This window comes from Desmodus rotundus, chromosome 2 (genome assembly GCF_022682495.2).
Source record: "Desmodus rotundus isolate HL8 chromosome 2, HLdesRot8A.1, whole genome shotgun sequence".
NCBI classification, from domain to species: domain Eukaryota; kingdom Metazoa; phylum Chordata; class Mammalia; order Chiroptera; family Phyllostomidae; genus Desmodus; species Desmodus rotundus.
The window spans coordinates 85161084-85187368 of NC_071388.1; the positions used below are offsets into that span (position 1 = coordinate 85161084).

Genomic DNA, 26285 nt, shown 5'->3' on the forward strand with positions numbered 1-26285 from the left:
CAGACTCACAGAGTAAAAAGAAAAATCCATTTTAGGTGTGGATAGTTGTGTGAGTAAAGGAAGGGAGGTGGACTTATGTAAGGCACACTGTAGGGAATTGGTTTGGGAAGAGGACAGGAACCCATTTGGCCAGGATAGACTTGAATTTAAAAACAAAAAATGAAAAAACCCTAGTTAGAGTCCAGGTAATTCTACACCACAGAGACATGCTAGTCCTTAGGGATATATAATACTAGTCTAAGAAAAGAGCATTTTTTTCCTATCAGAAGACTGAAATTCTGGAATGTCTTTTATCTGAGGTGTTAACACTTTATAAAAATTAATCTAGTATGAGAAGTAACATGGATTGTTAGATGGAAGATAATACTAGTACCTAAATTTTTTCAGCACATTAATTATCTCTTCTGAAACATGGTTAAAGACTGATAGCATAATCCCCTTATATAGGGGAGAAGATTAAGAAAGGTTCCAAAATTTCCCCAAGATTCTCAAACTACCCATGAATGAGCCAGAATTTGAACACAGGCAGGAGGCAACTAATTAAAACCAGTCTTTTTGTGATATATTACACTACTGTTCAAGTACTCTATAAATAAAGAGTAATAAAAGAGTATGAAGGAAGTCAGATCAGATCACACAGTGCTGTGAAAGCACAACGCATTTAAGGAATACAATTTTTCGAGTAAGGATGTGTTAGTATTATATGCCTTTTCTTTGCAGAAACTTGCTTCCTCCTTATCCTGAAGTACATGGTCATGCTAATGATAGCCAGTTATCCTAGATTGATTTGACAGAAAATTCAAGGTGAAAACAATTTGCAGATGTCTCAGAATAGATTCATATTGTCAGATTGCCCTGTTAGTGATGGTTTGGCTTTGTCGGGATAATTTCCCCCCAATATGCGTTCTGTAGAAATGATACAAACCAGCTTTGTTGACAGATCCCTTAAGAAAAATTAGGGTTGTCCTTACCTGTTTCTTAAAGGATATTTTCCAGCTAATTATTTCTCTCCAGGTTCTTCTGGATCAGACATAAAAGTAGCAGTGAAAACCTACTTACAGTAAACTCTTGTAAAATTTCATCTAAAACAGGTTGTTGTAGAAAAGTAAGAACAACAGTGAGCCCATTGCCTGATTTTTTTTAGATCTGCCTTTCTTCCTTGGTGACATGCTTACTGAAAAGCTTCACACAAGTAATATCTAATTAGAAATATGAATATCTAAACTAGAAGTAAATGTTCAAAAAGCATTAAATCTGGCATAACGTGTTTCTACTAGGGTATATAGAATGTGTTTGATAAATGTATATTATTGAACGAACAGTGTAACTTGAATGCAAGTTCCATACCTAATTTAAAATGCAGTTTACACAAGATTTATTATGGATGAGCAAATAAACATAATTTGTCCCTACAACATTTAAGTAAAAATGGGAATCGTGACCATCCTTTTCCTCTGGCAAGGCCCCAAAGTGGCTCCACATTTCACACTGAGAGAGATCAAAGCCCTCGAAATGATTTTGTGACCTGACACCTGCTACCTCTCTGATCTCAGCACTTCTTGTTCTCTCTGTCACTCATTCTGTTCCAGTTCCTCTGGCCTCTTGAGTACTCCTCAAACTAGGTACATTTCTTTTTCTTGTTTTTTAGATATTTTATTTATTTATTTTTAGACAGAAGGGAAAGGAGGAAGAAAAAGAGGGAGAGCAACATCAGTGTATGGTTGCCTCTCACACCGCCCCCCCCCCCCACCAGGGACCAGACTGCAACCCAGGCATGTGCCCTGACTGGGAACTGAATTGGTGATCTGTTGGTTCACAGGCCAGCACTCAATCCACTGAGCCACACAAGCCATGGCACATTCTTATATTAAAATATTAATATTTGTAGTTCTTTCTGTCCAGTACTGTTTCAAAATTTCATCATGGGTGACTCGCTCTTCTTCATGTACTTGCTAGAAGACACTAAAAAGGCCAACTCTGACCATTCTATTTAAATGTTACCCCCACCAACTAACATGCAATTCCTAACTCTCCTCACCTTGCTCCATCTAAATACTCTTTGCCAATTAGCATCTTCTAACACATCTAAATTTCTATACATATATATATATTATATTTATTTTAAATGTTATGACTCTTTCTACTGAAATGTAAGCTCTTGGAGAAAAGGAATGTTTGTTTTGTTCATGTTGACCTCAAGATCTACTTCAGTGCCTAAATATTAAGTACTGAATTAATATCTGTTGCATGAAAGAGTAAATGAACGAAAGCATTTACATGTTCTCCAACCAAAATTGGTTTCTAAGTAGCTATCTTGTGTTTCAGAGCTGAAGTGTAAAGAGTCAGCAACTTGCATGGTTGGCCAACCTTGCTCCAGGGAAACATTAATGAATATAATTCTTTCAGAGCAAAGTTTTGTTAAATATTTAGAGCAATTACTAGCTTAACATTGTGTTTTATTGTTGAAATCTTGTGAGTGTTACTTTGTAATACATCAATTAAACAAGATGAAGTAGACACTTCTAAGTCATAAAGAATTGAATTATCTTTGATAAGAGTAGATACTGCAAAGTATGTCACTGAGATAGGGAAAATCAATGGAATTAACTAACTTCTATGTTCTTTAAAACTCTCACCTTTAAATAAAAGCCTGACACTTACAAGTTCTCAATAAACATCTGTTGATACAAGAATGCATTTCAAAAATTCTCTTTATCTAGCATCTATGAAAATGTCAAGGACTCTGGACGTCACTGTGGAGACTAAGGAAGAGCTCTGGTGATTCCGATTCTTCTTCTGTCCAGTGAGGAATTTTGGCTAAATGACTTCAGAGCCACCATTCAATTGATTTTCTCTTGTTTTAACATTCCCACTAGATTAGAGAATTTCTTACATGAGAGAACACTAAGATTAAGATTAATGAGTGGGGTTTTTTTATTGTCATGCTTCAATTATGGTTCTTAATTTGTGACTGAAGGAGATGTTCTCTTCAGATTACAAGCACCATGTTGAAACAACCTCATCACTTCCTTCTCCTTGATTCAATATTATACCCAAAAAGAAAGCAGTTCTATACAGTAAACAAATACATATACCTGGTTAAATTTCATCAATGACAGAAATAATAAATTCTATCATGTTGGAGTCTGTGGCCAGGACACAATATTGTGTATTAACACGGGGATGTTGTATCAAAAGAACGCACTGTGAGCTAAATATGGAGTGACAAGCCTTAAACTTGAACTAGCTTTTGGAAATTTAATGGAAAAAAAGTAGAATGAGAGAAAGTTAGGGACAGAACAATTCATTTTAAACATCTCTCTTTAATAATTTTCTTCTATAGTCCCTTTTCCATTATCTTAAACTCTCGTATTTGATTCAAGGCTTTCCCCTCCACTTATTTAGTTAGCCAAAGAAGTAATGATGATGGATTTGAAACTCCAGATTCTTTTATTGCTGAGTTCCTTCAACACAGTTCAATCAGATGTATGATTTGTAAAATGTCTGGCTGTGGTCTGAATATTTTTGTCTCCCCAAAATTCGTATGTTGAAACCTAACTCCCAAGCTATGGCATTAGGTGGTAGGTCCTTGGAGTGAGATTGGGTCACGATGGTGGAGTCCTCGTGAATGGGACTAGTGCACTCGGGAAGGAAGCCTGATGGGAAGCCCTAGTTCCTGCTGATGTGTGAGGATACAAGAGGAAATCTGCAACCCAAAAGAGGGCCCTTCCCTGACCAAGCTGACACTCTGATCTTGGACTTCCACCACCCAGAACTTTGAGAAATAAATTTCTGTTGTTTATAAGCCACTCTGTTTGTGGTGCTTTGATATAGCAGCTTGAATAGACTTAGGTCCTCACAACTACCACCATTTCCTGAATGCCTATCAATATTCACAAAGACAAATGAAATTTTATTCTTAGAATATGATAATTTTTGAATGCCTTTCTGGTCTAGGAAGTAGATTGTAAGGGACAGCAATTGCATTAAAGTTTCTTTCTAAGATTCCTATAGTATAGGCATCCAAAATCCACTCCCGCATAATGACAAAATAAATGGGATTTCTGCTCCCTAAAGACTGATAAATAAGTTAACGCAGTTATTATTTATTTCTTTTCTCTAGGAACTGTGCTGGGCTCTAAAACAATGTTGTCCAGTAAAACTTTCTGCAGTGGAGAAACTTTTCTAATATTGTCACCTCCAGAATGGCATTCACTAACCACCTGTGGCTGTTGAGGATTTGCTGTGTAATCAGTATGACTGAATTTTTAAATTTTATTTAATTTTAATGTATTGAAATATGACGTTACGTAACTACATGTGAGTAGGGTTACCATTTTGAACAGAGTATTTCTAGAAATATATCTCTGAGCAGGACCAATAGGACCTCTGCTAGCAGAAAGTTTACATTCTAACAATAATTAAATAGCGAAGAATGATAAGTAGGGCAACTTCTTAGAGAGCCTCTTTTTCAACTGTGTTATTTGAAATAAAGCGGAAGTCACTGGCAGCAGTTAAGTACTCAAGTCTTGGTGATAAGGAAGGAAGCAATGGCTTCTTTTAAATACTTCTAACAAATATTACTTGTGGTAAATATTTATATGCTTATAAGAAACATTAAAATGTACCTATGAGAAACATTAAATTGCAAAGTACCTCCCATTAACTTCTGATCCTGATCACCTTGAAAAAATAACCAAGCAGGTGTGGCCACTATCTGGCTTGAGCAGCATGATTGGGATCATCAGGGTTAGGAAGGAAGTCAACTGTGGGTCAAAATAAAGCTGACATCTGTAACGATTGTTTTAAAAATGGAATTATGATTTTCTTATCACCACAATTATTCATGCAGAGATTGAATGATGAGTTTGAAGAATAGTTTAGGATGATTTATGTATTATGATGGAATTTGAATTTGAAAATTGAACAAATATGTTCTTTTTATCCCCTTGGGGCTTAGTGGCCTCATATATGGAGTGGTCATAATGACATTGTCCAAAGGCAGGGGACGAGACATTTCCGTTTTAAATACCATGATTATATGACCTCCCCTGGTCAATAAATTCACCTTATGAATATTAAAGTTATTTTACTTTTTAACTGATGTTAATGATAATAACATTACATAGTTGTTACAGATTAAACAAAGCACAAAAAATGAAAAGTAAAAGCTAAGTAGGAAACAGTCCCTCAATATAAACATTTTTCTATCTTTTAATAACATGAACTCACTAAACAAATTCATTTGTAAACTAATAAAAGCGATAAATATATAAATTTGATTGCCAAGTCCTCTCCACACCTTCCCTTTTTGTAGTCTCCAGATGTACAATCTTCACGGCTGTTTTGTATTGTTGCTGTTCAGAAGTTTATTCCAGAGACAAAGGGGAGAACATTTGGTGAGGAAGGGAGAGGATGCAGAGGCTGGTAAGAAGGGAAGGAAGGAGAAAGGAATTTACTAATTTCCTTAAAGATGGAAAGCTTTCAACAGACCAAAGCCGTATTTTGTGTGCAGATTAAAACACTCTGGGCAAGGCAGTCGGGGATGGAGGGATTGAACAAAAAAAGAAAAAGGACTCATGGACACGGACAACAGTGTGGTGACTGTGGTGGGGGAGGGCTGTGGGTGGGGGTAGGAGAGGGCTTCAGGGGACAAATGGTAATGGAAAAAATATAATTAAAAATACAAAAGCCCCCACACAATTCTGTGGTATATTAACAATGGAATACTACTCACCCATAAAAAAGAAGGAAATCTTACATTTCGTGATGGCATGGATGAACCTAGAGAGTATTATGCTAAGTGAAATAAGCCAGTCATAAAAAGACAAATATCATAGGATTTCACTTACATGAAGAATCTGATGAACAAACTAAACAAAAAACATATAAACAGACTCACAGATTCAGAGAACAGACTCACAGCTGTCAGAGGGGATAGGGTCTAGAGGGTTGGATGAAACCAGTAAAGGGCTTAAACAGACAGACAGACAAACAAACTCATAGACACAGACAACATTATGATGATTACCAAGGAAAGGGAGTGGGAGGGGAGTTAGAAAAGGAGAAAGGGGGCATAAATGGTGATGGAAGGAGACTTGACTTTGGGTGGTGAACACACACTACAATATACACATAACACATTATAGAATTGTACATTTGGAATGTCACCCCAATAAATTCAATAACATTTTTTAAGTACAAATTAAAACCATAATGAAATATTACCTCACACCTGTCAGAATGGCTATTATCAATAAATCAACAAGCAGCAAGTGCTAGTAAGAATGCTGAGAAAAGAGAAGACTTGTGCACTGGTGGGAATATAGATTGGTGCAGCCACTGTGGAAAACAGTATGGAGGTCACTCAAAAAATTAAAAATGGAACTACCTTATGACCCAGCTTTTCCACTTCCAGTTATTTATCCAAAGAAATCCAAAACACTAATTCAAAAAGACATATGCACCTCTGTGTTCATTGCAGCATTATTTACAATAGTTATGGAAGCAAACTAATTCTTCATCAATAAATGAAAGGATAAAAAAGATGTGGAATATTACTTAATCGTAAAAAAGAATGAAATCTTACCATTCACAGCACCATGGATGAACCTGAAGAGCACTCTGCTAAATGAAATAAGCCAGACAGAGATAGACAAATACCATATGATTTTCCTTACATGTGTAACCTAAAAAACAAAATAAATAATCATACAAAACACAAGCAAACTCACTGATACAGAGAACAAATTGATTGTTGCCAGATGAGAGGAGTTTGGCGGGGTGGGTGAAAAAGGGGAAGGCATTAAGACATATAAATTGTCGGTTGTAAAATGGTCTTAGGGATGTAAAGCACAGTATTGGGAATATAGTGTATAATACTGTAATAATCAATATGGCGTCAGAGGGTTACCAGACTTATTGGGGCAACCTCTTTGTAACTTATATGATCACTTTGTAAATCACATAAATGTCTAATCACTGTTGTACAATTGAAACTAATAGAATACTGTTTGTCAACTGTAATTAAATTAAAAACTTGTACTTGTGTTACTTCATTTTACCTTTCCGCAATTTATTTCTCAGTTATTTGGAGAGTGCTGTATTTGAAAATGGAAGATGGGCTTTGTCCAGTGTGAAAGGCACCTGATCTTATCCAGGATGCCTACTTGGCTATAATGTGCTTTATTTTGGGCCTAACTGGGCTAATTAACAAGTTCTTTAGGGAGTGAAGAGAGAGAGAGAGAGGGAGAGAAGCTCAGTGCTCAATAATCTAATTAGAAATGCCAAGGAGCAGACTGAAAGGAAAATTAAAACCTAGTTGGTAATAAATAAGGAATTCTCTAAGTAGAATGGTCTAATGGGATATGGTTCAAATGCATTAGGGCAAAACATTAATTAGAGACAGATACTAAATTCGGTTGGTAGACTGGAACTTAGTGGTCCACAGAGACAAGGGACCTCAGGTCAGGCACTGATAAGCAGTGCCTTAATGCTTGGGAACACTTACCCGTTCTTTGTCAGCCACACATAAACATGGATACATGTTTGCTTGCCCTTGCCTTACTTTCTTTGAGAGAGAACCAAAAATAACTGCTTAACTAAATTGATCTGAATTTGGTCAATATTACTTTCTCCTTCCACTAATAAAAGGAAAACCAGGCCTGGGGGTATCTCAAGAAAATTGTTAGCTTATTTAAAACATTTTGTGATAGCTTGCAAACAAATTGAAATAATGTCGACATAGTTAAAGAGATATTTGAATATTTTCACTATCCGATGAGTTAAACAGGGTAAATACCACTGTCCACAATTCATTTTAAAGAGAATTAAGGCAGAACTATAAGTGACTAATGTAATGACAAATGTTCATGATTATTTATCAAGTTAGCAACAAAATTCACTTTCATAGTTTTGAAAAGGGAATAGTATTAAAGAAATATAAAGTAGTTTTAACCACTTCACTAATACTTTCAAATGGCTTCTTCTTAACTCTCTCTAAGAAATGTATACTTTTTACCAAAGAAGACAGATATTATTTCATACAAATCGACATCACTTTTTAAGAAGCATAGAAGCAGAGAAAATAGTTAATGCCCCCAATGTTTTCTGCTTGCTTTGCATCTGTGCTCAGTTGCGTTGTTTTGTTTATTGATGTTTTCCCTCAAGGCAATTTGGTGTGGTATGTGTATGTGTGTGTTTGCCATCTTCCTTTGATTAATAAAATCAAATCCAATATTAACTTTGTGTTATTCACATTTTCATCAGGATGCAGGAAACATAACAGACCATGACCCCTAATAAAATAATGAAACGAGATAATGGGGCTTTAATAATTACATGTTCACTTTTAGAGTGGGAGCCAAGGCTGCTTTCATGGTGACACATTACTAAATGTCACTATTCATCTTTCTGTCTTAATTCTCAGTAAATTCATATCTGAAAAGCCTCAATTATCTAATGAAATCATTTGGAAATTTTTTATTGAAATGAGTGGTCTTCCACAAAACACTCTGGTTTCCCTTTCATGCTGTCAATGGAAATCTGTTCTCTACCAAGCTTTAATGTACATCAATGAATAGCCCTGGAGACAGTTCTTTGCCCTTTGGCCAGTTTCGCAGAGCAGAGGGCAGTGTGGCTTGAATTTCAATAATGCTGCACTTGAGGCCTACAATAATAAGCAAGCTCTGTTAGACTTCATTTTTTTATCATCTGAATATAATCATAATGACTTGGTGCTAGCTCCCAGAGCCTTCACGTGAATTATAAATATCACATTTAAGTTTCTCTTAGAGGAGAAACAAGATTTCTGCTGGGGATGAAGAAGTGACTACAGTTAAGCAACACAATCTGTTTACCAAAAGCGCCTGCCATAGGAAGAAAGCAAAATGCCTGGAAAATGTTAATTGATTTGACAACTCATTATTTTAAAAAGAAATGTCTACACTATGGAATGCATTTCTGAATACAGAATTAACCTATTAGCCCACTGTCAAAATAAAGCTTCCAACTGAATGCCCAATTACCCGCTCAAAAGATCCCCATCAATTATTTAGGCAAAGTCCATGGTAAATAGACTTGCCTGAAGGTCAGCAGAAAAAGTCTATGACACCATAAGGGGAAAATATATAAAGAATTCAAAGCACTCTCCTTGTTATTTCTTCGTCTCCAAACAGAAGAACATATTTAATCTGCAGTGTACCCCACACCTATCCTAATAGATTTTATTTATTTATTAAAATGTATTTTTCAATTACTGTTAGCATACAATATTATATTGGTTTCAGGTGTACAGCCAAGTGATCAGACCTTTATATACCTTCTGAAGTGAACTAGAGGGTATTATGCTAAGTGAAGCAAGTCGGACAGAGAAAGACAAATATCCCAATGAATTTTAACTCCAACTGTGGACTTTATAAAGACAATGTCTACTATCAGAAGACTGTACTCTCTCTAAGCCCTAGGAAATCCCACCAGTACAGTAAAATAAGTCAAGGGTAAATAAATAATCCACTCTACAGTAGCTAGCTCAGAAATCAAGTAATTATACAGGCCTTGATACTGTTAATTGCTTTACACACCTATCCTATTGTTCTCTGTGCTAGCGAATTTTTTGGCGCAAGTAAAGCCGGTGACACATCTATTTCAGTAATGAAAGCCCTGAGTATTCCCCCTGCTCACCTGATTTTACGTACGCATACAGGCATAAATGTCATACTGTAAAATACATATTAAAGTAAAGGTTATCAGCCTTAAGAATCGTAATGAGACAACCAGATAAAGAAAAAAGTAACAACTTGTATGCTATGAAAAATATAATGTAAATTTTCACTTTTTGAGACAGCTAAATTATTAAATAAATAAATAAATTATTTCTGTTGTCTGAAAACTTTAATTTGGTGTAGAAAGGATACTCTTCAGATTCTCCAAAAGCTTTCATTTTACTTGGATTAAACTTCAACCTGCCTGCTTTCATTTTCATTTACAATCATTCAAACACAACAAAATACAAGAATCAATGTTAAAAGAAGTACGCACCTCAGTGACGATAATAATCTACAGGAATTCCATCTCATCTCAGACTAATCAAGACCGCATTCAGGCCACCAGACCACGAGATCACGAGCAAATGGAGAGTTGCCCACATACCTATTAGTGAATGATCAAAACGTGTATGAGGAAGTTGGCACTATATTTGCAAAATATTGGATAACTGTATTTATGGTTAAAATATTGATCTCCAGAGTCAAATTATCCCTGTTCACTTCTTGGCTTTGCCACTTGCTGCTTGGGTGACACTAGGCAAGTTATTTAACCTAACTCTCAAATCCTCCTCTCCAAAATGAGGATGATGATATGACCCATTTCACATGCTTCCTGAGGTAGTGACAGACAATTCCCATTGACTGGTTGTGACGGGAACCGTAGGGCTCACTAAGCTCTCAGCACAGTGCCCGGCAAACAGTGAGCGTGTGTCGTGTTGGTGTTTATAAAACTGTTATCACATTGTGAACTAGACCAAATCCAGATACCCTGACCAATTTCTTTGTTCCATTCCTCCAAACACCGCTTCCACTGTGCTCAAAGTTAGATGCTTTGTTTTAACTAATTAAGTTAGGTCAAGGGTAATTAAGTTTTAGTGAAGTACATAGACATAAGTCATGAGATATTTGAGATTCTAATGTAACCTCAAGCTTGCCATGCTTTTCTCTGCAAATGGACAGATAGTAAATGGTTTAGGCTTTGAGAGTCACATAGCCTGTTGCCGCTAATCAGTCTGCCATCGTGGGGCAAAGCATAGCTGTAGATAAGATGAGGTACACAAACAAACAGGTACAGCTGTGTGCCAATACTACCTACTTTATGGAACCTGAAATTTCCATTTTATGTGATTTTCATGTGTTATGAAATATTATTCATTTTTCCTTTTTCAACCATTTAAAACAGTAACACACACACACAACTGTCTTGACTTGCTGGGTGTATACAAACAGAAAGTGGGTGGTATTGGCCATCAGGCTATAGCTTATCTTACTGTTCTAATCCATTATTTCTACCAACACTGTTTAACTGCTATATCTTATATTTAAGGCAGAATTATATGTAAATTCTTTCAAAATTCTTGACTATTTAGTAGTCAAATTACTAAAATATCATGTTAATGGCCTACCATATTGCAATATTAACAGTTCTAACAGTTATCAACCTTAAATATTTCTAATGCAATTTGACACGTTCCTTAATTTTATTTCCCCTGCCATGTAGGAAAAAAAATAAAGGATACTTTAGAAATTGGTACTGAGGTTGCTCATTCTGGGATAGATCATGTAAACCTGACTACCTGATCAATTTAATGAAATGTCAGCGCTGTGGCTGTCAAATGATACAGCCATTAGAAGAACTGAGGAAGGCTAGGTAATTGGGAAGACAAAAAGTGACGTCCAGAAGGGGAACTCTGATCCTGATTTAGGGGAAAAGGATTGGATGGGGTTAACCTAATCAAACATTTGAACCTTGGTGTTCCACGCAGCCTGCTTCACTGTGTGGCTTTATTTGATAATTTGGATTATTCCAGGTAGAAAACTAAACAAGGAAGAGATCACCCAATGAGTAAAGGAACTCCATTACTCCAAAACCCTACTCTTCGAGGAGTCTCTTGAGGATCCTATGTATATATTAAATGTTGTCTGGATTTACGTTGCCTTAACATGGGAAATGAAATGAAGATATCAGGAGGAGAAGAAAATGGAAGACAGATAAATGCAAAAAGGGCCAAACACATTTATATTTAGAAATTCCAGAGCCTGATGGTCATTGAGGATCATTCAAAAACTTACTTTAGCCTCTGCTCTGTTAACTCTGAAGAGATACAAATTTAGAGTATAGATTAGTTGCTTGGGAGAACTCCCATAGTTCCCTAAAGCAGGTATTGGCAAACTACAGTCCCAAAACTATATCCTCTCTCCTCTTATTTTTGTAAATAAAGCTTAAAAAATTTTGTTGTTGTTGTTCAGTTACAGTTGTCCCCATTTCCCCCATTACTCTCTCCTGCCCTACCCACTCCAACCTTCCGCTTTCAATCCTCCCCCCACCCGCCATTGTCTTTGTCCATGTGTCCTTTATACAAGTTCCTTGACTTGACCCTTCGTCTTTTTTCCTTTGTTACCACCCTCCTCCCTCCCCTTTGGTCACTGTCAGTTTGTTATTTATTTCCATGTCTCTGGTCTTATTTTGCTCACTTGTTAGTTTTGTTCATTAGGGTGCACTTATAGGTGAGATCATATGGTATTTGTCTTTCACCACCTGGTTTATTTCACTTAGCATAATGCTCTCCAGATCCATCCATGCTGTCATGAAGGATAGGAGCTCCTTTTTTCTTTCTGCTGTGTACTATTCCATTGTGTAAATGTACCATAGTTTTGTGATCCACTCATTTACTGATGGGCACGTAGGCTGTTTCCAGCACTCGGTTATTGAAAATGGTGCTGCTATGAACATTGGGGTGCTTTGGTTCTTTTGAATTGGTGTTTCAGGATTCTTAGGGTATAATTCCAACAATGGAATTGGTCAGTAAAAGGCAGTTCCACTTTTAGTTTTCTGAGGAAATTCCATACTGATTTCCATAGTGGCTGCACCAGTCTGCATTTCCACCAACAGTGTACTAGGCTTCCCTTTTCTCCACAACCTCACCAGCACTTATTGTTTGTTGATTTGTTTATGATGACTGTTCTGACTGATGTGAAGTGGTATCTCCTTGTGGTTTTAATTTGCATCTCTCTGATGGCTAGTGATGCTGAGCATCCTTTCATGTGTCTCTGGGTCCTCTATATGTCCTCCTTGGAGAAGTGTCTGTTCAAGTCTTTCGCTCATTTTTTAATTGGGTTATTTGTCTTCCTGGAGTAGAGTTGTGTGAGTTCTTTATATATTTTGGAGATCACACCCTTGTCCAAGTTATCATTGCCAAATATATTTTCCCTCATGGTTAGTCCCTTTTCATTTTACTGATGTTTCCTTTATCCATGCAGAAGTTTTTTAATTAGATGCCCCATTTGTTTAGTCTCTCCTTTATATTCCTTGTTCTAGGGGACATATTGGTGAAAGTATTGCTGAATGGAGTATCTGAAATTTTCCAGTCTATGTTCTCCTGTAGGACTTTTATGGTGTCATGACTTACTTACATTTAAGTCTTTTATGCATCTTGAGTTTATTTTTGTGCATGGTGCTTTTGTAAATGAAGTTTTATTGGAAGACAGCCATGCTGATCCACTGATGAACTAAGCATGACTGGTTATGTGCTTTAGTGGTAGAGTTGACTGGTTGCAACACACACCGTATGGCCTGCAAAGGTTATAATGTTTACTCTCTGGTTCTTTACAGAAAAGGTTGGCAGACTGCTACCCAAAAACCCTCTTCCAAATTCTGGTCTATAGACCAAAAGCATCTTCATCACAAGAAAGATTTTTAGAAATTCAAAATCTCATTCTTCATCTCAAATCTATTGTATCAGAATCTACACTTTCAAAAGATCCCTGAATGACATAATGACACATCAATGACTGAGAAGCACTGCCCTGAATATATATATAGTCGAGACATACATGAAACATAAAGGTGTAGGTAGAAGCAGAACTGATGTGAGGATTGGGCTCTTACTGCTCTCCCATGTGGATTTAAACCTTGGTGTTCATGGAAGTTACCTTTCATAGTGTACAACCCAAGCTTTTGATGTGGGAGTCAAAACAAGGGTAAAATATTCATAGGCAGAGGATATTCTCATAAATTACCACCTCTGAGTCTTGGAAGAAAGTCTCTAAGTCACCAGTAGGCAGTGAATGTCCTGCAACGAGCATGTCATTCACATCCGGGAACTGCCTGGTTTAAATACTGTTAAGCTACAATAAAAACATCTTAAAAAACTGTTTATGGTTTCATAGTTTAATCAGTTTGAAGTGTTTTATTTTTATACTTCGTTCTCTTAATCAAATGTAAAGACAGAACTTGCATCTCATCAGCACAGGTACATGTTAAAAAGAAAAAAATAGAAACGCACTTTTCTTGGCTGATGGATATGTAGCTCTATTTAATAAATACTTTATATTTAGTGTTTTATTATTAAACTTTGCTCAGTATAAATGCACGTTTTCAGTGTCATGAGTACATGGCACGAATGATGTGACAAGCAATTTGCATTTATATAGCACTTTTCAAAGACTTAGAATCAGAAAGCAAAGCATAAAAGCTTGTGTAACTTTGCAATTAAGAATTCATTTCTAATTACTCCTACTTAAATGTGCAGTCTCTTTTTAATCACAACATCTTTACACCTGTGGTTAAGTGCTCTGACAGAGCCTCAGCCTTATCTCCAAAGCATTTCCATTTCATGACTAGATTTTGTAATGAAGGCTATGTTTGCCAGGGAAAACAATAATCACAAATGTGTAGCACAAGTAAAAATATTAAAGACATAACTAAATTTAAATGCATCTTTCTCTTAGAGTATGTACCAGGTCAGAGCTACGCACACACAAATGCACACCCACCTCTGGAGCTCGCACAGGGTTCAGGCACAGACGTACTCCTGTTACATTACCAGGAAGTTAAGAGATGAGTCCTGAAAGCTTGTAAACCTACGCTTTCCTGTAGTAAATCTTTAGCTGCTGGAGCTACAATTGCTAACATGTGTAAGACTCCTAGTTTTCTTGTATAAACAAGGGGCCTGTAAATAACATGGTGTTTAAAAAAATGATATCCTGCTACTAGGGGAAAGCACAATTTGACTGCAACATATGGCTCTGAAGGGCTTCGGCCTTGTAGGGAAATGGAACTAAGGAGAGAAATGCAATTCTGGGGAGGTTGTGTAGCTACCGAGAAAGCCCTGGTGATCGCTGTCTGCATAACTGACTGCAGTAAAACACTAAACCCATTTTCAAAAGCTGATTAGAATGGAGATTTATTAAGAACCTATGGTGATCTGGGGACCAGTGTAATGCGAGTAGACAAGGCATGTTTCCTGTACTTAGAAAAACTGCCACTTGGCAGCAGAACTAGGTGGACTCCAAAGCAAACACATCTCGAAAATCCAGTCAATCAAGAAAAATGAGAATAAGTCAGAAGTTCTCACATTTTCAGTAAAGTATTAACTGTGTAAAAAATTATTTTAAAATAGACTGTCCATTTAATACACAAACATTGAGCCTTTTCAAAACAGATATTGTGCTCATCTCTAATTATTAAAGTAATAACAATATCAGTGACAATAATTATAACAATAGTAATGGTGCTGATGATCATAAAGAAATGTTGGGAAATCACACAATACTTCCCGTACTCAGCGAAGTCACAGAATAGCAGGCAGGGGAGAACTAACTAAACAGTGGGATGTGTGCTTTTGTAAGCTGTGTGTAGTGCTTGAGAGCAAAGAATAGGGAATATTTAACTCTGCTCATCTTTGGGAAAGAGTCTAGAGAAACAAGGAAGGCCAGCAGAAATGTGAAATACCAGTAGGATTCTGCCAACCACAATATTGGCTGGGGAGAGACAAATATCTGGGAATAGGAATATTCAGATATAAACTTCCATACAAATTATTTGTGTGACCTTGACTTCATACATAAGCACTACAGTAACATTCACTCATAAGTGTGTGACTTTGGACATATTACGTAACCTGCCTGAGTCTTAGTTTCCTCATCTCTGTGATGAAGAAAGAATAGAAGATGCCTCTGAGAAGTTTGTCAGGACTTAATACTTACTGCCGAGTATTTAGAATTTTGACATATGACCTATGTTTGATAAATGTTAGCTCTTTGGATTTTGGGGTTTTCATTTGTTTGTTTTTTACCTTTACCTCTTTTTAAGTAAACCTAGAGCCATTCCCAACATACCATATATCCATGCTATAGCTTGGACATAGTAGTGTTTATTTGCCTCCATCCAAAATCCTACTACATGAAATTCAGATGGCAATTTTATGGAAAGTCACTTGGACATCCAGTGTAGACCTGTTGGCTAAACTATACTAATCTGTGACGACAACAACAACAACAAAAGGAGCAGAAAGGACACAGACTCGCCCATCTTTTCTCTCAGCCAAATCTGGCAGTGCCTGCTTGAATCTAAAATTTTTCTTTCAGAACTGATGTTCTCAATTTAACGAATATCTGGGAGTCAAAATTAATTCCGGAGCAAATCTGGGCTTTGTATATTTTTGAATAGGCAGGGACTCATTCCTACTACAGTGGTATCTCTCCACCTCGTTTTTGTTAGGTATGTTGGACTTAACTTTATAAAAATCCCCTTCTTCATATCCTGTGTTTAGGGTCCAAACAGACCAAGGGTATTGATCGAAGGATATTGTAGAAGAGAGCATAAGGACGAATTTTGGGGGTTGAAAGGGATCTTTCCATTAGTGGACAGTGATGTCCAAAGAGAATGACCTGTATATGAAGAGAGATGGAGAAAGTGGAGAAAGGTTAAGTGAGAAAAGCAGAGCGTTTTTCCTACAGACTAACAAGGCACAGGCATATCACTCAGAGAGCTGGAACAGTAACACGTGACTCACGCCAGGAATTTTAAAGCCACAAACTTTCACAATAGTCAAATTCTGCTTCCCTTTCTTTCTATTCTCACTCAAATGTTTCTTTCTGTGCTGTATCTCAGGTTGGCTGCTTATAGTAGGATAGATTATTAAAGACTTTGAAAGCTAAGGGAAAAAGTTTAAATATAAGAAGTTAGACAAAAAAGAGCCTTTGTAGGCTTTCTAATAAAGGCATAGCACGAGAAATGTTGAACAAAAGGCCCTTCAGAGGGGCGGAAATCTGCAGATGGACTGGAATTCAGAATGGCAGATGAAGTTGCAATACAGATCACATATGGATTCTTACATTTTCCTATATCAGAGAGACTACTGGTTCTTAGGAGACGGAGACTTGGGGTTCAGTTCAGTTTATCCAAAACATATTGTGCCTACTGTGTGCTTGGATATCTTATTGGCAGTTTAAAACATGGAAAGAGTCACCATTGAAATTTGCTTTGGGTTTTATAAATGTAAACAAAATCAATAACCATTATGTGTAGTTTTCCATGTGTAATATTTCAACTGAATTACTCTGGAGAAATTGGGAAAATGTTTCATAACTTTATTTCACCTGAGATTGCTCAGATTCCACTAGAAGTTTGAAGATGACCTTGGGAGTCAGATAGTGTAGCCATGAAATTTCCACATTGCTAATGATTTCATGGAATCAGAACAGCATGCATTTGACTCCTGGGTGTGTCAGATTCTAACCACAGGATCTTGCATTTCTCTTCAATAAAATGGACACAGTAAGGCATTTCACACAAGGTTTTCTGAGGGCAATAGAGTGGAACTCTTTGTGAAAAATTAACTAGCATAATTCTTGGTCCAATTTTTTTCAGTAAATATGAAGTTTGTTTCTTTCCTCAATATTCGAAGAAAAACTGGAAAGCATGAATTGGAATTTCCAGAGTCAGTCATTTTCCTTACAATTGCGCAGACCAACAGCTGATGTAGCCACTACTTTCTGTTCACTCACAGCCACTAGCTCCTACTTGTGTGGAGAATTGCCATTCTACATGTTGCACAGCCCTTTGCTATTTTACAGGTCACTTCAGTTTACCTAGAGGAGAAAAACAACTAAACCAATGAACAAAAAATTACAAAACCACATCTCCAGGAACTAGGAAACACAACTAATTCTCCCTACATAATGCAGGGAGAAATCATTAGAGCTCATTCTTTTGTTTTATTCTGTTCTTTAAAACAGAATAAGGTGAGATGTGCATTTCTAGAAATCCTCCCAAAGTTCTAAGGTATCTTTCTTCACTTTCACTAGATTTTTGTTGTAGTTAAGCTCCTATCTTTTTCTTTTCTTTCTCCTCACTGTGCGCAATGGAGCATGGGCTACGGAGGTGAGCAGGTCCACTTCAAACCCTGTCTGGGCAATTACTGCCTTAGCTTCAGATGGTGATCTGACCTCTCTGAGCCTCAGATTCTTCACATGTAAATTGAATATAATACTTGATAGCATAATTGTGATGATTAAATGAGCTAAAGTATAAACATTTTTTCACATGGTGTATGGCATAGAGAAATGCTCAATAAATATTAGTGACGACACATAGCTATTATTTTCAGGCCGGGGAAACGCATACAGTAGTGCCTCAATAAGTTCATACAGGACTTGAGCTCCCTGAAATTCCTTAAAAAGTTATATTGATAGAACTGTCAGAATCTTGAGGTTCACATCTCCTCAGAGTCCCACTGAGAAAATCTGAACATGGATATTGGGACTCAAAATAAAAAACCCAGAGACATTAGCATATAGACATGGGAAGATATTAATCAAGACAGTTTAAAGGAAAGATACATGCAGGCATAATCTTAGTGAAAGGTAGCTGATTTATTCCATACATTCTTTCAAAATGTATTATTCTGAGGAGACTACAAATGATATTTTCTGTAAAACAGAGCCAGCCATCCTGAGGAAGAGGAGAGGCCTGAAGCATACCCAGTGTCTGTGCCTCACTCTTTTGACCCCCCAAATGTCATTATAAAAATAAACAAAAATTTTAAATTGATATAAAATTTTTGTCGTAATAAAAAATTTAAAATAGCTTTTAGGAGAAGAGAGGGGGAAGTGATGTCACAAACAGAAATTATGGCTTGAGGGGTTTGGCTAAAATTTGATCCAGGCTGTACATTTTGTGTTTTCTGTTTAAATGGGTGATCTTGGACGAGCCACCTAACCTCTCTGACTTTCAGTTCACTCTCCATCTTGAGGGGTTATGGTGAGAAGCAAAATGAGATGGTAAGGGTGAAAGGACCCTAACATCCCTACTCCCTCCCATGCCATGCACACGGTCACCCAGTTGCTACAGACACTTATAAATTGGCTTCTGCCTTGTCTAGGCTTTCTTCCCACTCTTTCGTTTTTTCAGTAGCATCCCTCATGTCTGGTCTTATTTGACTTTGTGCCTTGACTTCCCTATCTTTTGCCATGCCCCTGCATCCTTCCTGGCACTACATCACATGGCCTGTACCAGGCCCAGACTCAGCACTCCCATGCAAGACTGTGCTCAGAGGCTGACCTTTGGCTCTATGCTCAAGGCTACTCTGCAAGCTCCAGCTCTGGGGCAGAACTCTGGCTGCCTACTAGCAACCGCTAACCCAGCCCAATTGACCAGGGAAGGGCTGTGGAAAGTAAACTGAACATTGCTATCCCTATATATCCATGGGGTTAAACCGCAGAATGCTGGATGCCAGGAATCCAGTCTTGCTGCTGTGGTCTCCATAGTGAAGAGTGGTTTGAGCTGAATGTACGCCTAATATAACACTCTACTTTTTCAACACCAGCTGGCCAGAATCTCCCTTGCCTGCCACAGTCTGAATTATTCCAAGTGCCAGGACTCTCAGCAATAGGGACACAATGTTAGGAATATATTTCTCACGGGACTCAGATCCTAGACCTGAGAACATGCACAAAGGCACAGGTGGCAGTGGAGGGAGGAGCTTCCAGGTGGGTTGCTTGTTCTTCAGAAGTAGCCACCATACTGACAATGGCACCGACCACCCCGAGGACAGACTGCCTGGGACACAGTGACACTCTCTGTGGCTCTTAACTGCTACAACATCAGGGAGGAAGGTAACGCAGGGTGCTCAGCTCAGAAAGAGTGTCCCTGCCAAAATTATGCTACAATTCCCTATTATAAAAGAAAGGGGAATTAAAAATATGCTAAGGAAGACCACCCTGGGTGCCTAAAGAGCCCTCCTTCATCTTCACTCTCAGATTCCCCTCCTCTTTGCATCTCCTTCAGGGAAGCCCCAGGAACCACTAGAGTCAAATCACACCCAAGCGAACCACTAACTTGTGAGGGACGGATCAAATCACTTCACCCCCTTGACTTTAGTTTGCCCTTTTGTAAAATGAAGAGTTCTTATTCCATCAGAAAGTCTGTGAGGGTACTCAGCTTTAACATAGCAGTAAGAATTAAATTGTTCTCATCTTTCAAGCCGATGTTTTTAAATTTGTAGTGAATGGAACTATTCTGCTGAAAAGAACTGAGCATCTCTGACTGTGGGTGCTCTGTAAAAGCATTTCCGAGCCCAACACACTAAGTAATGAAGCACACCCATTAGCAAGAGTAGCTCACCATAATATGGACCGCCAGTAATGCTTAATTTTGTTCTTTAATTAGTCACTTGCAATTATTTTTCTCTGAATTATCTGTTGTGCCATTTTTATACTAAGTAGCTTATTCTTTCATTTATAATTTGTAAAAAAAATACATTTTGAACATATTTCCAATTTTTTAAATTAATTCAAAATATTTATTTTTGGATCTGATTTTTTAAATTTTAACAGCAAAGCTTTCCATGTATCCACTTGTAGTTTATAATCTTGATATTTTTCCTTAAATACACTAATGATAATTTTCACAGGCAAATGATCACTCAACATAAGTTTGACTTTGTCATCTCACCACCTATAAATAGGAGGGCCTTATTTTATGTCATGTGCTTGTAAAAGTTTACAACCTAGTTTGAAAATTTTTTAAATATTTTTCTTACTGTGTGAATGTAACATCTGGGAAATAGTTTCAAAGTTCTAACATCACATTCAAGAAAAAAAGCAATGAATGATTCATCCTCAGGTAGTTTATATTCTATATCTATTCAGTTAGAAAGATATTTTAAAAGTACTTTCCTTTTCCATTATTATTCTGTTTTAATGCCCTATTTCAATTCAAGATTCATCCCTTCCTCCCCTATTCTTCCTTCCTTCCTTTCCTCACTCATTTCTTTCCTTTCTTCCTTTTACTGTGTTATTCTATTTTAATAGGCTATTTAAGTTTCTTTGCTTTTTTCATTCTGTCTCTTTATTTTATAAATCAGATAATAAACATCCTTTGAAAAGGAAAAGTAGCTGACAATATATATTATTTTTCCCTCTTAGAAAAAAATATCCAAAAGATGGATAAGTGACAAAGGCTTTAAATTATCTTAAACACATTTGAGACACATAGATCAACTTGAAGGGACACCATTTTATTGTTTTCAAAATGTACTAGTTAAAGCAGGTGGTATTATTTCTGAGGAAAAAGAGATTAATGAGAGCAAGAGCAATGATGAATTACAAGTGCCTATGATAAAGTCTGTTTGCAAAGACGTCTGGATCCTATCAATCCCATGAAGAAATGTTAAAACAGCATTCAAGGACCTGCTTTAAAAACATGAATTTTTCAAAGTTATATTCCAGAGAATCATTTTCAGCTTACCAGAAGTTAAATTATGAAATATTGGACACTCCTTCCTTTGACACATTTTGATGACCTTGATAAAGAAATGATATTTATTATTATATTATTCAAAAATAGAGAGATTTTGCAGAGAAAAACTTTAATAAGTTCTTAAGTATTTGTCATTATAACAGAGTCACCCTAAAAATGTCATTATCATGGAAGAAGACCCAATCTGGTAGACAAAAAGAAATTAAGTGATAGCGATGGAAGGAGACTAGACTTTGGTTAGTGAGCACACAACGCAATTACAGATGATATTTTATAGAATTGCACACTGGACACATACAACATTATTGACTAGTCTTACCCCAATAAATTTAATAAAATAGAGGAAATAAATGATATGTCAATTAAGGGTCAGGACCTGAATTTAAAGTTGACCCCCTGTTGGTCATCATTCAAGGATGACCAAACTATCAAATAACATCTCTATTGAGATGATAAATTAGGCAATTCTGCACTGCTATGTTTACCATTCAACATATCTAAAAGAATTTAGTATGCCTTGTGAAATTTTGTAGACATCTAAACAAAGGTTGTGATTCTCTACTAACTAAAATGATGCTCATCCTTATTGTTGACAATGATAGAGCATTTACTATGTGCCTGGCATGTGATAAATATATGAGATTTCCCAACCTTCTCCCTATTATGGCCACTGAAAATAATTCTGAGCGTTCATTTTATATGGAGGAAGGGCCTAGTGGAATTAACAGACCTCTACATTCCAACAAATCTCAGGCTCACAGGAGGTTGGCACCTACTTCTTTGGGTTGATCTAATGACAGAAAACTGTGATTCCTGATTAACTGCCCCAGAAATGTGTGATGACTAGTACCATGCAGAACTAATGGGTCCTTTGCATTGATAAAGAGTTACCCTCAGGAGTCTTTCTTAGTGTCACGAATGTTGCGCAACTTGGACACAAGAAATAGAGAATGAAAAAGAAAAAAAGGGAGAAAGATAGAGAGGAAAGAAGAGATACATTTTAATTTTCTTGAAATTGCAACAGCTGTTCCATTCACTAGCAGTACAAGTGTATCCCAAGCAATGGATGCACACAAGTCTAAAACATTCTATGATGGTTGTTGAAACCCACCAAAACATTGGGATACAGTTTCAAGAATTTTCTGACTAATGATGAAGAGCTAACTGCACTGTTAAGGAGGGCAGGCAGGATAATGAGGACTTTCTTGAAAAACCTGGAGGAAAATTTGAAGAATTATTTGAGATTCACAGAGGGTTGTATTGTATTATAATACTGAATAGATACATATATACATACATACATAGACAAATAGAAAAGATGTATGAGTAATTTAAAGCTATACTCCCCTCTACAATTCTTGCCTCCTATAGTAAGTGATAACATTGTGAATTTCTTACATTTGGCCCCAATTTACTATCTATGAGACTGATAAGTTGCAACTTTTGAACATCATGAAGACAGATGACAAATCTCTGTCATAGGCTATTTGGAAAGAATATAACCTAGAGGCAATGCCGCAGACACAGAAGCATTACACTTGTTCTCTGAAAGTTTTCGTCAGGACCCCTCCTATAATTCTAACACGTAATTGGATTTATCACAACTCTAATGCCCATCTTCAGACTCAAACATGGTTCTTTCTATTCCACTCCATATTAGCTTTATCTTACTTTGAAGGAAATTTTGGTTTTGATGAATAGTGTTACTTACACAGTTGTAACTTATATGAATAACACCTATAATCCCCTATGCAAAATCTTTCTCATATTGTGACAAGCTTAATGGCAATAGATATTTAGCCAGAGCTAAATAACTAAGTAACCATTTCTATATATGGAAATATTTACTATATAATGAGATATGCAAAATCAGTACAGATTTTGAAATAAAACTTTTTATTCTTTATTTTGTAATGCTTTTCTCCTATAGAAATGTTTCAAATATAGTAGAGTTGTCCTATACTTTCCTGTACTCAGCTTCCCTAACACTAACATCTTATACAACCATAGCACAATCACCCAAATCAGAAGACTAATACTGATGCAAAATTATTAACTAAACACAGACCTTGTTCAAATTTCATCAGTTTTTCATGAATGCCCCCCCTTTTTTCCAGCATCTAATCCAGGATTCCACTTCGTACTCACTTGTATGTCCTTAGTCTCTCCAGTTCTGAAAATTCCTCCATTTTTCATGTCTTTCATGACCTTGGAACTTTTGAAAAGTACTTGCCAGTTGTTTCATTTACTTTGGATTGTTTTTTCAGGGTTAAGGTTATGTATGTCGGCAACAGTACCACGGAAGTGACGAGCCCTTCTCAGTACGGCCCGTTGGGAAGCACCTGGTGTTGACGCACCTTATTACCTTACCTTTGTCACTCGGTCAGGTCATTTCTACCACAGGTCTCCACTGCGAAGTTAAGGTTGTAATTACATTGGTTATAATTACAATAAGATTATATTACATCGTCATTATAAATACTACCATTACCACTGAAGTTCACATTGTTTTGGATTTGGCAATTGCAAGTTCCTTTCACGTGCCCTTTTATCTTTTTCAACACTTCCTTATTCTCCGGCACTACGAGCTTCTCATAAGTTTCCCCTTTTTCCTAAACTCGACCATTTCTCCCAGGGACCATGTTTACCATTATTACAAAATGGACTTTAAAAACTATGAATTCAGCACTAAGCATGTTCCTTACTACAGAAGTTAAGTTACTTCAAGGCACTCTCCCCAGGAAGTTTAGAAATACATGCATGTATGTTAACTCATGCATACATACACATACATGTCCACATTTAATTTTCTACCTATATACCTAAGTACCTGCATATCAGTCTGTCTGTCTCTGTGTCTATTCATCCTATGAGCTGACACCCCTGCGTATGTAATTGTCCAATCCAGCAGAGTTCTTTCAAACCTCCCCCTTTTCTTTATTTGTATCATCCTTCTCCACCAGTGAGATACTTGGTTCTTATTACCTGCCCAAAATCTGCTTATTTGTTTAATCTTAGCATACACAAAGTGTTTTCAGAATTGATAACTCATAATTTTGCCAAGAAAAAATTTAATAACTAGAGTACAGTACTGAAGTAGTTATTTCTTTAGTCTTACAGTATGGAGTCAAAATACTGTTTTCTGAGGTGTTTTAGGTTAGTTCACTTCTTTGAAAGTCTCTTTGTGATGTGTGGCAAAAGACCCAACACTAAGGCCCAATATTATGGGCTGCCTTCACACATGGTTAAATTAGAAGGGTCAAAGAGCCTCCTTGTAAATCCGCCTCTTTGTCAAACACCCTGCTTATCAAGGAGCGGGTGCAGTTCCTACTTATCCCAGAGAAGTGGGGTGCAGTTCTTTACTGGACTCCAGCATCATTCAAACAAGTCAATCCCATCCTCCTGTGGGAACCAAGGGTTTCTACATGGATTTGTCCATTTTACTTTCCCTAATTTTAATAGCATTGGGTGGTTTTTTTTTTTTTGGGGGGGGTATTTAGCAAAGTCCAGATACTTTTGCCAGTCTTATGTTTGTTTGGTAGTAGTTGGGAAAGGGATGGCGAGCCCTCTTTTTCTCACAGGACCCTCCCCTTTTCCCCTTTTGCACCGTTGCCCTCACTACCTAATCATGAATGAGTGCTTCTCTCTTCCTTCATCCACCTCTGAAGGTACCCCTTTAATTCACACATGTTTTGTGATCCCTTTCCTATTGTTCATGCTCTTCACTGACCAGAATTTTTTTCAGTATTTTCAGATTTAGGGCAGGCTAGTCTTTCATACAATAATTTCAGATCAACATTAGGTCCCTCTTCTAATTTCCTTTTCCCGTCCTCCCTGCAGTTTTCATGGTTTGTCTTTGCTCACCAAAAATCCCAGGAGAGGGCCAGGGGTGGGGTCAGAAATGTGAAAGACCATACGCAAGGATTTGGTAAGGTTTTTTTAATATTATTATTCACAGTCATTTGAAACTTCAGCATTCTCTGTCTTCAAATTGTTCTGAGGGGATGATTTCTATGTAGCTTTATTTTCCCTTCTTGTATTTCTTTTTTTGTGTACTATTACTGGGAGACAGATAGCTAGGCACCTGCAATTGACTTTAGTCCTTAATCGCATTTGGTATACTATCTAAAGTTACGTGATTCTTTATAATTACTGTTTCCTGTGCCAACAATTTAATATCCCCATCTCTGTCTAATTCATTTAGGTGGGGGGAGAATTTCTGTTAAAAGATTTTCCAGACAAATCAATTTAAAAATTGCTTAGTGTACATATGCCTAGGGAAAAAAAAGAAAGTAGTGCAATCCTGAACAGTTAATCTAATCAATAATCTCTGCAAAATTTACATGTTAATCCTGCCTGATACCATTTGCAGAAAGAAAAAGGTTAAATTAACACTAACTAAAAAGAATGTCTTCTTCTGCATCCATTACTTTCACTTGGGTGCTTCTCAATCTTCTGTTTCACAGAGCAAATGTTACAAGTAAGAGTCCATGACAGTCCCCAGCTCATAACACAAGATGACTGGTTAACCCACGCTCACGGGCAGCAGAATTGTTTTAGGGGAATCATTTTTAATTTCCTGGAATCAAGGAGACTGGTGGTTTTGACAGGTTTCCCCTTTTTAGATATATTCGGATCCCTGATTGCAGTGGTGCTGGTCAATAGTTGCATTTCTTTAGATTCAAGTTGGTCAGTAAAAGGGCTGATAAGACTTTGCTTCTCTCTGAACTTTTGCTGTGGCAGGCTGCTGTAGCGTCAACTTGCCACGAAAATTTTAGAATATGTATTTTAGCCTTAATCCATCAACCTCAGTGGGAATATAATTCAATTTGCATTCTCTCCTGAAAATAATTTTAAAAGTGACTTAGATGTTTCAAATGTTTGTTCATCTGACATCATACAAAGTGTGGCACAACTTATAGACGTATGAAATGTAACACCAAAAGCCTAAAATTCTGTTAAAAGCCTGGTTGAAA

General features: G+C 36.9%; 1 long non-coding RNA gene across 3 annotated transcripts in view; it reads right to left on the minus strand.

Annotated features, from left to right (window-relative positions):
* The window catches only part of LOC123478449 (uncharacterized), a 40876-nt gene extending 17265 nt beyond the window's left edge, over positions 1 to 23611 (minus strand). For 2 of the 3 annotated variants that reach the window (XR_006653650.2, XR_006653649.2), the window contains exons 1-3: positions 23458 to 23611; positions 10039 to 10149; positions 6590 to 6689 (exon numbers count right to left, since the gene is read on the minus strand). This is a non-coding gene — a long non-coding RNA (uncharacterized lncRNA). Of the gene's footprint in view, positions 1 to 6589; positions 6690 to 10038; positions 10150 to 21297; positions 21353 to 23457 lie in introns of all 3 variants that reach the window. The other variant, XR_006653651.2, reaches the window with a different exon arrangement.
* Positions 23612 to 26285: the final 2674 nt, after the last annotated feature.